Genomic DNA, 12,405 nt, shown 5'->3' with positions numbered 1-12,405 from the left:
AAATAAAAGTAACTCGGTTTAATATGAAATCGCGAATTATACATTCCATGCTGCCGCGGTTCCCGGCATTTAAATTTCCGAAGGCGAAACTTCTCCCCTCGAGCCTTTGCGCCGGTTAAGTTACGACGTGTTACCATATGGAAAATAACGTCGTATCGTTCGTATCGTCTATGACACACACGGTGTCGTAACGGCCGAAACTGCTTCTTTCGACTTCCAAATTTATCAGTTTGTAAACGTCTCAATCTTTTCTTTATGCATACGTTTTATATTTATATTTATATATTTATATTTGTATTTATACAGGAAAGTTTTTTCGAGGACATAAAATGAGGAAAAGTTACTCATGCAATACGGACAAAAGTACATCTCAGGTGAAAGAGTGAAAATTTTGCATTGAATTATTTCGTATAGAAATATATTTCTGGAGTTTCTCTTGTACGAACGCGGAGAAGTTTACCTTAATTGATTCGATTGTGTGAGTATATATTGACAGTATATATATATATATATATATATAAGAGCCGTAATTTAAAGTTAAGCGTCTTGATAGAAACGTTCTGGTAAAAATGTTATCTTGGTACTGGTATTTTCTCGTTGACGAAATGTTCAGGAACTACGCGAGGTCTCTCCTGATATTCGGAACTTTTGTGCGGGTATAAAAGCAAAGATCGATACTACATAAATAAATAAATTTCCGAGAACAGGAGCCGCCTGGATTTGGTACGTAAATCTCATGAAATATGAGATACGTCTATACACATATCCGATTCTAAAATAAGTCACCGAACTTTGCACGGGCGTGTTCCTTTATCGATTTGTAGTTGACATTTTCTCCGTAAAAATGTGACGCACAATGTCGTCCTTCTATATATCTAAATATGCGACGGATTAAATATCACGGGGCCTCAAATTAGAATCCGTTCCGCAGTGGCGAGTGCGTAGAAATCCAATGAAAATTGAGTAGTCTGTGTATTTTCATTGTTGGGGCTCGACTCGCGAGAAGACCTACTGCGACCGGCGGTCTTACTTGTCGCGAATGTAAAGGGATGTTGACGTTTACAGATAGAAATTTCGCCGGCAAGTTCGACTATCGCTGAATTGTGTCGAGAATTGTGCAACTTCGAATTCGGGCGATGTATTGACACGTCCCGGGCTCTCTTCCTTTTTCTTTTCCGCCTGATGGATTCACGATGGAAATAGCTCGCCGCGAGTACGAAAATTCCTATTCAGTGTCCCCTTTATTCTCCATTTCCCCTCTCCGTTTCTTCTCCGTTCCCTCGCCCGTAGGAACGAGGAGTTAAGAATTCGAAGAACGAAAAACTTCCAAAGAGAATCAAATGCCCGGGCCGTAAAAAATTCAGCAAACCGAGGACCCGTTATCGCGGAATCACATTTGCGCGCTCGGAAGATTTCCAAATTGAAAGGATTAAAAAAGTTATAATAGCTGAAAGCTTGGGCGGGCAAGAAATCGGATAGTCAAAAATTTGAGTAAAAGCTTTTTGGCTTTGTAACTTCGAAAAATTTTTAATTTTCGATATCAAAGGTTGGAAACGCTAGATATTGGAGCTGACAAAAATTTATTTTTCTATCAAAATCCATTGCCTGATGATATATTATTGCTGATAATAATTTCAACATAAGGAAACAGTTTTAAAACGCGAAAGAACGGAAAATTACAGGCGGAATATGAGACACCGTATAAATTGCGAAGGTTTCGACGTGAACGCCTAGGAAATGAAAGGATCGAGGATGAGAACAAAGAGTTGTGGAATAATTAAGAGAGAGTATTTCGAGGCGCGAGCAGGGGAGGCGCGTAAACGAAAATCTGCCGGCGAATTTGATTTTGCAGGCTCGTAGCGAGCGCTATTAAAGCGTATCGCGTTGCTTTTGCATCACGTTCCATCACTTTTGAGTGCTTAATATGGCCGCCGTCGCACCATTAAGCATATCGATGCGGCCTTTGCACCACTGCAAATTTCGATTAACGGATGGCTTCGCCCGTGCATAATAACAAACGATTCGCTATTCACGCGGAGCTACTGCTCGGTGATATCGACAGGATTCGCGTTCGCCATGATTAATCCATCAGAGGCTCGCGGAAAACGAATGCTTGACTCCTTAACGCTGTGGAGTTGCTGCTTCGTTTTCAATCACGGACGAATTGTCAAATTGAATTTGCTGAAAAATCGCGGGATATAACTTTTTCCAGACGTCGCAAGAAATCAAGAGATCGAAAATATTTCGTAGCCCTAATCTTTTGGCATCTAAAATCTTTGGATTTCTCGGTTTTCCAAAAAACATTCTGCAAAATATTATCTGAAGAAATGATATTGTGATATTGTGAACACCGAAGCTGGAGAAAATTTGTTATATATAATTATATGTTGAATATAATATATTGAAATTATTATCGATGAATTTTTGTATATTTCCGTCGTCCAGTTAAAAAAGACGCGGAACTGTCGGCAGAATTCTTTCGAAGTAGACTATTATCCTTGAAAGCTTGAAGGAGACTTCGAGTCACTCGACCAGATTAATCACTGACGTGCGGGAAAGCGTCGCGACGGTCAGTGACACGACAGCGTCGATATCGAGTCATTAATAATCCCCTTTCTTTAATGGCATCCTCCGGAAATCTCGCGTACAAAGAACCCGAACCTGCCCATAATGAACTTTTTTACGTTGCGACATAATTTATAGATCCTCCTTGCTCGAATTTTCCCTTGCGCTACGCGGCAAAAAAATTTTATTCCTCGACCTTGTATTTATACGTCGACTTTCGGGAAATGAATCTCAATTCCGAGTTAATGTCGAATCATTATCCGGTACGGTGACTTTAGCTCAAATATGTAATTACCTGTTCAAAGCAGCGGAGATTCGATGAACGTCCTTGGGAAAAAATTCCTTCGCTTTAAATTATCAGTACATAATGCTCCAACTTTGACTTTGAGATCAATCGTTTACCGAAATCGTTTAGAAAGTTAACACGACGATCTAGTCTTAGAATGAACATATTGCTCAATGTTTCGTAGCAAGTTTTACGATTCGCGAAATATATGAGCCCCCGCGACAAAGTACTCAGCACATCGGCCCAAGCGCGTTGATACCACGTTACGTCGCGAAACGGGAATTAACGCCGTCGCGATAAGCTCGCTCTAAAATCACCCGCTAATTTTTCATCTCACTTGAAGAAGGAACAATCTAGTGCAGTCCATTACCGAGTGGAAGTTCACGACCTCCCTCACTCACCCATCCGAAATAGCTTTCCCCTTCACACATTCGTCCGACCTACCGTAACGTTAAAATTTCATCCGTTCTCTTTCTCATAGTTTTTTGTCACCGAACAATCGAAACGCTCTTTCGCATTCACCCTTCTGCTATCAGGCTATCCTCCGACGTATTATCCATTATAATTCATGTTGCACTTCGAAATTGCCAATCCACATCTCCTATTATCCTTCTTCCGCTGAACGTCGATCGCCGATTTTGCGGGGAAACGAAGACGAAACGTGGGGCTCGATTTCGCGTATTTACTGCGTGGAAATTTCAACTTGCCGAGATTGCGGCAAGTCGACATCGTCGTCGTCGTCGTCGTCGTCGTCGTCGTCGATGGCGGTGGCGGCTTCAGTTCCTGTATTTATCGAGGAGCGAGAGACTCGCGTGAATAATGCCGCGGCGATGGCGCGGCACACACCCCCTCCGACAAATGACATGCAACCCCCATTTACTCTCCGCTACTTCTGGCCGACTTACAGCCAATGCGAGCTATATGTCATCCGGCTCGGCGAGCGCGGTCGATCGTTAATCCCTGCCCGCTCGTTTCTCGTTACTGTCGCAATAATGCGCGCCGCGCGCAGCACCCTGCCGCGCGCGCGTTGCGTTGCGTTACATTTCTGTTCGCGGGATTACATCGCATTACAGCGTGTTGCAGTAACCGCACACTTCTGTGCACATCGTAACCTAGCGCACAGCGAGTGTGCCGCGATAAATGCTGTCAGTTTCCGGCGACGATTGCCGCTTGTTTTATGTTTTGCGTTCTCGCGCGCGCGCGCGCGAAGACGATCGAGGCCGAACTTTAATTTCGGCGGGGAACTTTAATTCGGCGAACGAAATCCCACCTCCACATGTCGATTTATCGCAACGACTCGCTCGGGATTGGATTAAGCTTTCAGCGCTGCGATGCTCGGATAACAAACGCGACAAATAAATTTCAATAATTAACAGTATTATATGTGTGTCTGGCATGTAAACATCAACACATGCGCGCGCGTGCATTTTGCCCGCTTTTGCCATGTTTACTCAGCTGATAGAGATTTGAAAAGCTTCGTTAGGCAAGAATTATTTTATTTCGACATAGCGCACGCGACGGTTCGGATCATGTCGCTGAAGATTTGTGAGAATAAGCGATCACCTCGTGCGATAAGTCGCGTTTGCGATTGGAGCCTTCAATTTCTCGCGGACATAACGTGAGCGATGGGAATCGGCAAAGTTTCAGTCGTGGAAGTATTACCGACTCGTGCGTAATGTGCCTCGATCTCGCGGCGCCGCTGACAAATCGATCGCTCGTTGATCGAGACGCCAGTAGAAGCCCGTTTAGTAGTTGAGGTAATGAGCTTTCGCTACGTTATCAAGGATTTGAAGAGAAGCAAGTTTCCGTTATCGGGCGGAATCCCGGGACTCGAGGAGATTGTGGGCTCTCGGTATCCGAAGCGATAAGCTCCGTCAGAAACTATGTACGTTGCTGCAAGATCCTTGAGTTTTTGTTTGCCGGAATTTCGGAAGTTGAAGCTCGCACGAGCGAGGATCTAAACAGTTAATTAAATCCAGGTGTTCGCGCGCGAGCGTCAAAATTCGAGGGATCGACCGTTGCTGCGCGCGTACAAGTCGCGGTGAAACTCGAGATTGAACTATCCCAGGCGGCTGGGAAGTACTCGACATTTCAGCGTGACAAATCGACACGCGTGTTTCTTTCCGTCGTGTGTCGACGGTAATTCCGAATTACGATTCAGTCTAGTGGAACGTTCAACCGCTGACATACACATATACACACACACACACACACACACGCGCGCGCGCGCACGCACATACATATACACACACGCGCGCGCACGCGCGCACGAGAGACGACGCGCGAAAAAAAGCTGCTAAATCGAGTCCCATTCGCGAATGCTCGATGCCTGACCGAGTGTTCGATTAAAATCGAAACTGCGGCTCTGGTTTATCGCGCCATAGTACCTTCAAAGAGTTAAATCCGTGCGAATTTTCGTACCGAGTATGCAAAACAAGAGGGCGACGGGGGTGCGATAGGTAGGAGGGGAGGCGGAGGTGGCAGAGCAAATTGGCACTATCGATCCTGCCATAGCGCGAAGTACAAGTGGATAAGCCAAGATATCTCGAGTGGCAGCCTGTACACCGGGTGATTCGCAATGATCCGACCTATCACATTCACGCCTACCGCCGACAAAAGCTGTCGCGACAAAACACGAGTCGATGGTCCTGCGTTTCAAACCTCCCATTCTCTCTCTCTCTCTCTCTCTCTCTCTCTCTCTCTCTCTCTCTCTCTCTCTCTCTCTTTCTCTCTCTCTCTCTCTCTCTCTCTCAATCTCTCTATCTCTTTCTCTTTCATGTCCTCCCTTATCCCTCTCGTAACGCCTTCTTCCTCTCTCTCTCTCTCTCTCTCTTTCTCTAACAGCGACCTCTCAAGGGTCCGCGCAAACATTTCGCCTCGCATTCATTCGAGAGATCGATCACCGTATTGTTCCGTTTTCAATACAACGTCGTCACCGCAACCCGATGAAAGTGGCGAATTCTCGAGAAATTATGTTACCCGAGTAAGAACAGCGTTTTATCTTTTCACCATTGCCCTTTTTTATTTTCCGTGTACAACAATTTCGGAAGATTTCAGTTGACGCATCTTGAGATTCAAATAAATCTCGAGACGCGTCAATCGAATCTTCGAAACGCAAAATTAGGATGTGATAGGAATGAGAGTTTGTTACAGTCAGGTAGAATTTGTAGCGATTATAATTAGGAAGTATTATTGAATTCTTAAGCTTAATTCTCTCGAATATCTCTTCACATTTAAAATGAAATTTTTAGCTTCTCCTTCTCTGTCGATAATCTTTTCCTCCTGCGCATTGTAGCAGTGATTAAAAACAAATTAAGGAATTAAACGCACTTTTTAATTTTTGCACTTTCGAGAATTTTTCCGTGTTTCAGAAATTAGATTTATATTTTTCACAGCATAATCCTTTTCTCTTTCGTATTTTATACGTTCTTGTACGAATGTGAGAAAAAAAGGTTGTTTGGATTTAATATGAGTTTCATGCGTTTTATCGGTCTGCATTTATATATTTGATTTACGACCTACACGGATTTATAATTTTTAGTGTGAAATGACATATCTATATTTACATGTCGGAATTTTTTCGGTCAGAGATGTTTCAATGTGTTATTATATTGACGTGGTTTATTAAAAAAATCCTACCTGCTAGTTATTGTGGAAACGTTCTGTTTTATACGAGCCGACATGTGATATGAAAACATTCCTCTTTACATCTCGATTATAAATATTTGTAGAAGGTAGAAATTGCGGGACGGCTAAAATATTTGCACAATATAGAAACTTTCAAGGTAAATGTCGTGCTTAAGGATTGTTTCGTGAAAACGTATAATTTTTTTCGTGTAACAGTTAAGCAACACCAAACCGTCGGAACATAATTTTTTCTGTTGCGAACTTTTATCCTTTGAAAGCTGCTTTCGTTTAAAATTTAGTAGGGATTTTGCGTTAAACGGGTGTCATTCGTAAGCAGAGCAACAGTAATGTGCATTTTAATTTGCATTTAAAAATACTGAAAATTACAATGAACACGGTTTGAAAAGGAGATTATTTGAAATTCCACGTTTACTTAAAAAGCTAACAGTTTAATTACCAAAAAGTCATTGTTTAATTATATTACACACGTATGTATTTTATGCAGATATATCGAACTTCGAAATGTGACATTCTCTGAAAATTTTTCACATTTTTCGATTATTCAATCATTTTATTCGTCATTCGACGCGGGAATTGTCACGCGGCGAGAGATTTTAATCGGATAAAATTACGTGTAATATTTTTTAAAAGGCCCGCGATCACACTCGGTAGACAGTCGCTGCATAACAGCCATATATAGGTATATCGATGGAATGCAGGATTGCCGCCATAGACTGTCCACAAGAACCGCTCCCTAATTAAACAGCCTATTATCGAGGTAGGTCGGCTGACGATATCTGGTCAACATGCTGATTAACTTTCGTCAAAACTGCTTATTCACACGAATCTGGCACATTAGATATTGTTGCAATATTTTAACAATGTCGTCCCGGCAGCCAACTCATTCGTATTCACACTTGAATAGTAATGAAGCACTATAATCGGACACCGTTCGAGTAGTTGCGGAGTGTTGCAGTCAGACATCTCTATAGTAGTTACGGATTATCGTAGTCGGACATCGCTCCGGTAGTTAAGGAGCTCTGTAGCCGGACATTAGCCAAATAGTCGCATAATGAAGAACCAACTCGGCCAGATGATAGTATGTCGAGAAAATATTTGCAGGAAAATGAAATAAATTTCTATAAAAGCGTGCTACGTATATTCTGCTCCTTATTTCTATTAGAATAAATGATTTTTATCTATATACCGAATATAAGGAGCACATGGTATCCCAAATAGCGAAACACCGAACAATCGTGTGCCCTTATTATCCAAACAAATTTATACAATCGAATATTATCGGTAATGTAACGTTTACGTTAAACATTTATATTATTCACGATGCAAATTTATAGTGATATCTACCGGAAATTTTAGCGATGTTACGGACAATCAAGAAAAACAGGAATACATCACGGTTAATCTTGTCACGATTACATGTAACTGCTTGTCAAAAGATAGCAAATGCAGCACACCAACGAGGGTGCTTTCAATTAATTATGAATGATCGATATGTGTCATTACGTTAATTGTAGGCGTTACGTGTAATTAATTACGCAAATTACGATAATATCGCCCTTTAATACAAGTTCATTGGCAAAAAGTCGGGGAGTTTCGAAAATCGATAGTCTGTTTATTCTCGATTAGCTCGCCGACATAAGTAGTTAATTAAACGTGTGCTCTTTTTCCTTCTGAGAGAGAAGCGTCTCTCGCGCTATCGCCGATATATTATCGCTATTATCGATATTAGTCGCGCGAGGACGCGCCGATGTGTCGTGTAACTTTATTAAAAGGGCCTTTCCGCGCATAATAGAGTTAAGAACACGTTTCGGGTCCTGTTCGTTCGTTAGTTCGGCTCGCTGGCCGTGCCCTGACGAGACTCGAACGTGTCCTGTCGACAGGACACTTACAATTAACCGTATTCTCTCGTGTGTCCTGCCTCCAGAGGGCCGGTTTAACTAACGCATATACACGCTAGGATCAAGTCCTATCGTGGTAAATTGAGTCTCGCCCTTTGCTCCTTCCTCCTTTCGTGGTTCGTAAGGAATTAATTCGTGCATTTATGTATTAGTCTATTATCCGGTAATTCTATGCATTGTGTACATACATTGTCAAAGGTTATACACTGAACGAAAGATATACCGTAGTTTTCATTTGCATTTAAATTAGATTTAAATAATCGGACGCGATATATAGTCAAAATATCAAATAATATATAACAAGATAATGTATAACAAAATAATATATAACAAGATAATGAAATAATGATAAGAATAATAAGAATCTTTGAGTTAGGATTTCTCTCTCATTCTCTCTCGAGATTTTTGAATCCTGACATTCGAGGAGTTTCTCCAAGATATCCTCGCACCTTCCTTAAATTCTCGGATCGTTACAATTAAAATGTCGGACCTATAAATCTTTTGGCGTCTGACACTTCCAATGTTGAGAGATTGCAGGATCTTTTTCCCGCCGTCTTGTATTTCTTCGTCCTCCCTCGGGGACGGAGGTTTCACACCCTTCCTTGAAATTATCGCGTTATCCACGCTTAATCGGTCGATCTCCCAAAGTTTCCCGGCGAACGAATAATTATACCTGATGAATATTCCATTTGATCCGACTTCGTCCTTCGCGTCCTTCGCTCGCCTCATTAAGAACCGCCATCGTGAAATCTATTTCCTTGCTAATGAATCCTCGGTTTTGCGAATTTTTCGCTCCTTACGTTCTCACGCTAATAATTATCTTGTCGCGAAAAGTTTATCAATGAATTCGGGGGTGCGCGGATCGTCAAGATTTCGTGGTTCTCGTAATTAATTATCGTCGTCGCCGAATTGACATCCTTCATGTTGCAGGGACAATTTACGAATTTTCAGACGGTGTCACTTTCAGATCCTCGACTGACGCAATCTCTCTCAATTTCCTTGGAATATTTTGTTTCCTAACGAGAAAAGTACAACACGACCGCATCCGACGAGCGCATTTACGCACGCGCCCGATTCCTTCCTAATATTTAAGAAACACAACCTCTCGCTTATACGCTTATTACACGCTTCAACCGTGTTCATTTCGCGAAAGAACGAGAAGAATCGGCGAATCGCGTGTCACAGCGAACACTCCCGTTGTCGTGAGTGCCGCGGGCCGCCATTAATGCATGTCGCACACGTAACCGCGGACATGGGTGTCCTTAAAGCGGCAAGAGGAAACGAGAGAAAGCGGAAGAAAGAGCGGGAGAAAGAAAGAGAGAGAGAAAGTGGAATCTGCGGCCATGAAAGTGATCGGTGCATGGGCACGAGTCCTTTTCTCCCCAGGGGGTAGTAGTCAAAGCGGCAAATCCCGTGGGCGCGTGTAGGTTATTTCTGTGCATCGATCCCCCGCTTCCCTGTTCATCCTCCCCGCTCCCTCCCGCGCAGCCGCTTTCTTTTGTGAGCCGCCGCCGGCGGCGTGTCTATATTTGAGCCCACCTCGGCTAAATTAAGTCGTCGTTTCACGCAACCACGTGGCGCGTCCGCCGCGCGGGGCTGCAATTCGCGATTAAAGGCGCGATTTAATTAACCGGCGATCTCTCTGCTCACCTTTCTACGAAATCCTTCCACCATTTCCCGCGTTCTCTCTCTCTCTCTCTCTCTCTCTCTCTCTCTCTCTCTCTTTCACAGCTCGACGTTCGAGCACGCGTGCTTTTTATTTGCTGTTGTTATATGCCAACCGATGATTCACGTCGCGGCGTCGGCGCGCTTATCGCTGACGCCGATCGGGGAAATGAATAATGCTCTTACGTACTTTTGCAACGAACGTCGCCGTATAATTAACGGTGAAGTACGAAAAGTAAAACTCGCCGCGTGCACACGTACAGCCGTGTGAGACGGCGGGTGTTTTAAGAGTATTCATTCATAAATCTTCCGCTCTCTTAATGAATTTCTCAAGGCACGGATCTCGCGCGGATCTCGCGGCCGCGAAAAGCTGCGACGAAATTCGTGTCGGAATTTACGGCTTCGCCGAGCGTTCGTTGTAACGCGAGAACTTGCTGCCCTCCCGCTGCTGCCACTGCTCTTCCTCGCGCGAAAACGAGTTTTCTGCTTTCGTCGCGGCGCGAACGGGTTAATTGACGTCTTTATTCAGCTAGCGGCTCTTCCTTCGAGCGTCGCCCGGTCGATTCGCCGAGGAGTATACGTATCAATGTCAGAGAGACTGCTCGGTATCGCAGTGCAAGTATCGTAAGCATCACTAGTCACCTGCCACGCTGATCCATTATGCATAAGCGCGCTCGTTTCGGCCAACAAAGAGCCTTGAGCTCCTCCGAGGCGACTCGCAAAGGCGAGCCACCTATCACGCGAGAAGACCGATGCGAGCCCGTGTAATGTCGGCGATAAATAGCGCGGTTTATGCGCCCTTACGCGAATTCCGTCCGCTTGCCAAATTGCTCGAAATAGCTCGGCCGAACTCGCCGGGAACAGCATCCTCCCTCGCGGTTCTTTCCGGTTTACGTCGATCTCTTGTCTCACGATCCTGCCACTGCCGAGAGAGAAAGAGAGAATGAGTGAGTGAGAGAGAGAGAGAGAGAGAGAGAGAGAGAGGGGGGGGAGAGAGGAAGGAAGGAGAGAAAGACGTCTCATTCGTCGAGAACATTCGTTAGGGAGCGAATTTTTAAGCCCTTTATTCCCGGCTTCGCCAATTACGTAAACACGACAACACGCCGGCGATAAATAGCGCCCTTACGCGAATTTCGCCTCCCCTGAATCGTTTTTCGAGCAGAGACTGCGGCCGTGAATAGCGTCGCTCCCTCAGGATATTCTTCTTGTCAATTCCCGCGTGGACGGGCGTTGTATATCACTGAGCGAGAACGATGGCAAATCTTTTTTAACCCGTTCACCCGGCGGGTTCGCCGAGTGTGGGCGCGATGACAACGACGACGACTATACGACGGCGGAGAACATTTCCAGCAGATTCGATGGAGATGTTTCGCGCAATGGGACGCGCGTTGTGCTAAAGAAGTACTACTATTCGTGATAAATATTTCGTTCCATGTCCATATGTATATGTACACACACGACGAGAGAGCAAATGGTATTTAATATTTACTGTTACATTTACCCTCGAGATATAAAATATTTACCGTGCGTTTCGTGCGACGTCGTGTGGATAAATAAGATGACCATCTCCCGCCTTCGCCGCTGAAATATGTTTTCTATTTCAACTACCAACTATCTTTTTTCGTTCCCGACGTCGGCGGACAAATAACGCGGTTTACGCGCCCTACGCGATTTCCACCTTCCCTCTCGAGCCGCTGGAAATAGGCGGATGGCACTTTATACGGCACGCCGGACAATTTTTAACTCCGTCGTCCTGGAGCTTCCTTTTTAGATATGAACATAATAATGCACGTGATCAATAGCGCTGTTTGTGCCTAACCTCTCGCGAATTTCGTCCTCTCCTCTTCCTTCGCGCTATCAAATTGCTCGCAAAATAGCGATTGGTCTATAAATAGCGTCCTTCTACCCCTCGGGTTTTTGTTTCCTTGCGAGTTTCTCTCGAACAGCTAACGTTTCATCGCGGACGCTCCGGGTATTTTTAATCCCTTCCTTCCACGTTCTCTAAATATGCACGTAATTCTTCTCAGCTAATAACGCTGAAATTTATGGTTTCTTGGTTATCCTCTGATCGTTAGTGCTATCGTTAATACCATCGTCCGTTTAGTGCTTAGTTACTGGTAAAAGTGAGTTTGGAGTGGAGTGGAGTATGAATCTGTCCTTGTAAGTAGAACAAGTAGATATATAAGTCAGACGATTGGTAGCGAGAGAGAAGACGAAGAAAATGCCGATAATTAGTAGATTTTTTTATATTTTGTTTACCGTCGATATTTTATATGACTATTATCTAAGACACAGTTGCAATTTATTTACATTTTAGATCTTTCATGAATAGATAATAACATA

The 12,405-nt window shown here is 43.8% G+C and overlaps 1 protein-coding gene across 6 annotated transcripts in view; it reads right to left on the bottom strand.

The window, feature by feature from the left end:
* The window catches only part of 5-HT2B (5-hydroxytryptamine receptor 2B), a 48,871-nt gene that overhangs the window by 33,006 nt on the left and 3,460 nt on the right, over nt 1-12,405 (bottom strand). The gene's annotated exons all lie outside the window — the stretch shown is intronic.

Source organism: Harpegnathos saltator, unplaced genomic scaffold (assembly GCF_003227715.2).
Source record: "Harpegnathos saltator strain DR-91 unplaced genomic scaffold, Hsal_v8.6 scaffold285, whole genome shotgun sequence".
NCBI classification, from domain to species: Eukaryota; Metazoa; Arthropoda; class Insecta; order Hymenoptera; family Formicidae; genus Harpegnathos; species Harpegnathos saltator.
Note: the sequence above shows the minus strand (reverse complement) of the source record. Positions and strands in the feature narration are given on the sequence as shown.